At 45.9% G+C, this 2,276-nt stretch overlaps 1 protein-coding gene and 1 long non-coding RNA gene across 2 annotated transcripts in view; one reads left to right on the top strand and one right to left on the bottom strand.

The window, feature by feature from the left end:
• The window catches only part of LOC105542113, a 24,273-nt gene that overhangs the window by 14,098 nt on the left and 7,899 nt on the right, over positions 1-2,276 (top strand). The gene's annotated exons all lie outside the window — the stretch shown is intronic.
• KLF10 (Kruppel-like factor 10) overlaps positions 1-2,276 on the bottom strand; it is an 8,364-nt gene that overhangs the window by 5,118 nt on the left and 970 nt on the right. The window lies entirely within an intron of this gene.

Genomic DNA, 2,276 nt, shown 5'->3' on the forward strand with positions numbered 1-2,276 from the left:
TTTTAGTAGAGACAGGGTTTCACATATTGACCAGGCTGTTCTTGAACTCCTGACCTCAAGTGACCCACCTGCCTTGGCCTCCCAAAGCTTAGATTACAGGCATGAGCCACCACACCCAGCCTATAATCATCTTTTTCATCCAGTATCTGTTCTATACAAAGCACTCAAGTTTTTTGGTTTTTTTGTTTGTTTGTTTGTTTGTTTGTTTAATGGAGAAAGTAATTGTAGATTGTCTGAAGACCCACTGGAGTTACAGACAGGATATGTGCAAACACCTAGGTGGAAGTGTGGGTCCTTCTATGCCTTTCCCTTAGTTTGTGGCATTGTAGGGTCAGACATGGAAAACTGTCATCTTGGGCGAGTATATGGTGGATATGGCTTGGCTCTGTCCCCACCCAAATCCCACCTTGAACTGTAATCCCCATAATTCCCACTCGTCGAGTGGGGGACCAGGTGGGGAACTTGGGCTGTTAAGGAAAGCAGCCCAGAACATGAAGTGCCTTTGCATGCCATACTAAGGAATGTATAAGTGGAGCTTTTATCCTAAGGACAAGGGGGACCTGCTGACAGATTGTAACAGGGATGATGGTGTAGGAAGCTCATTCTGGCCCAGTGTGGAGAATAGACCAGAGGAGTGAGGGTCTGTCACCATTGAGAAGGCTTTTGCAGGCAGCAAAGATGATGCTGGCCTAAACTAAGAAATGGTGGCAGGTCTGGAGAGGATGGAATAGAGATGCCAAAAGCAAGCAGGATTCGGTAATCAATTGGATGTAGACATAAGGAAGAGGGTAGTATCGAGAACTGCCAGGTTTCTGGCTTGATTCACTGTATGAAATAGAAGGGACCACAGAGACGTAGTGGGCTTTGGTGGAAAGGAAGAAAATGCCATATTTCAGGTCTGGAGCCCAACAGAGAAAGATCTAGGCTGGAGATTAAAATTTTAGCAGGGTGTAATGGCTTATGCCATTAATCCAAGCACTTTGGGAGGCTGAGGCAGGAGGATTGCTCAAACTCAAAAGTTTGAGACCAGCCTGGGCAACATAGGGAGACCTCTGTCTCTACAAAATATCAGAAAATTAACCAGGTATGATGGTGCATGCCTGTAGTCCCAGTTACTTGGGATGCTGAGGCATTCATTGCTTGAACCCGGGAGGTCGAGGCTGCAGTGAGCCAAGTATAAAATGAGTATGTTGAAAACTGTAGCTGTCACTGCAGAGCTGAAAGAAACACACATGGACTGTTTCAGTTATCTCTTGCAGTACAGCAAACCACCCCAAAACCCAGTGACACTCCTGCGGACAGAAGTGGGACCATGGAGTGGAGGGGAGGCAGCCTGGGCTGCGCTTCTATTTATTGTTCATGATTCTGTGGGTCAGGGCTTGGGGATGGCTCATCTCTGCTCCATGTGGTGTCAGCTGGGCCTGCGTGACTGGGGCTGGCGGGTCCCAGGTGGCCCTGGTCATGTGACTGGAGTGTTGGTCCTGGCTGTTCATTGGGGTGCCTTAGTTTTCTCCATGTGGCCCTTCTCGTTTCACATGTTCTCTCATTATTCAGTTTAGCCTGGGCTCCTCTGCCTTGTGGCTAGTTTCCAAGAGGATAAACACAGACATTTCAAAGTCTTCTTAAGATCTAGGCATGGAAGTCCCACAGCACTGCCCCAGATTCTCCTGGTCAAAGCAAGTCACAGGCAGGGCCAGCCCAGAATCAAGGGTTAGGGTAACAGACTTTACCTCTTAATGCAGAAATGGCAGAGTCACAGTAGAAAGGTTACACGGGACAGGAAGGGTTGTGGTGGGCTTTTAAGCTCATAAAATGAAGTTCATAAGATTACAAATGAAGCCATTATATTGATAACACAGTTATCCAAATATAAAAAGATAGGCTGGATGAGGTGGTGCACGTTTGTAATCCAAGCACTTTGGGAGACTGAGGCAGAAGGATCTCTTGAGCCCAGGAGTTCAAGACCAGTCTGGGCAACATAGGAAGACTTCATCTCTAGAAATAATTAAAAAAATAATTAGCCAGGCATGGTGGCACATGCCTGTAGTCCCAGCTGCTCAAGAGACTGAGTTGGGAGGATTGCTTGAGCCTGGGAGGTCAAGGCTGCAGTGAGCCATGATGGTGCCACTACACTGCAGTGTAGGTGACAGAGAGAGACTTTGTCTCTAAAAAATAAAAAAGATTACATATGTATACACATATATTGTGGTATTTTGGCATTATAGTGCTGCTTTAATACATTTATTATTATTATTATTATTTTTTTTTTTTTTTGA

This window comes from Mandrillus leucophaeus, unplaced genomic scaffold (assembly GCF_000951045.1).
Source record: "Mandrillus leucophaeus isolate KB7577 unplaced genomic scaffold, Mleu.le_1.0 Scaffold250, whole genome shotgun sequence".
In the NCBI taxonomy this organism is placed as follows: Eukaryota; Metazoa; Chordata; class Mammalia; order Primates; family Cercopithecidae; genus Mandrillus; species Mandrillus leucophaeus.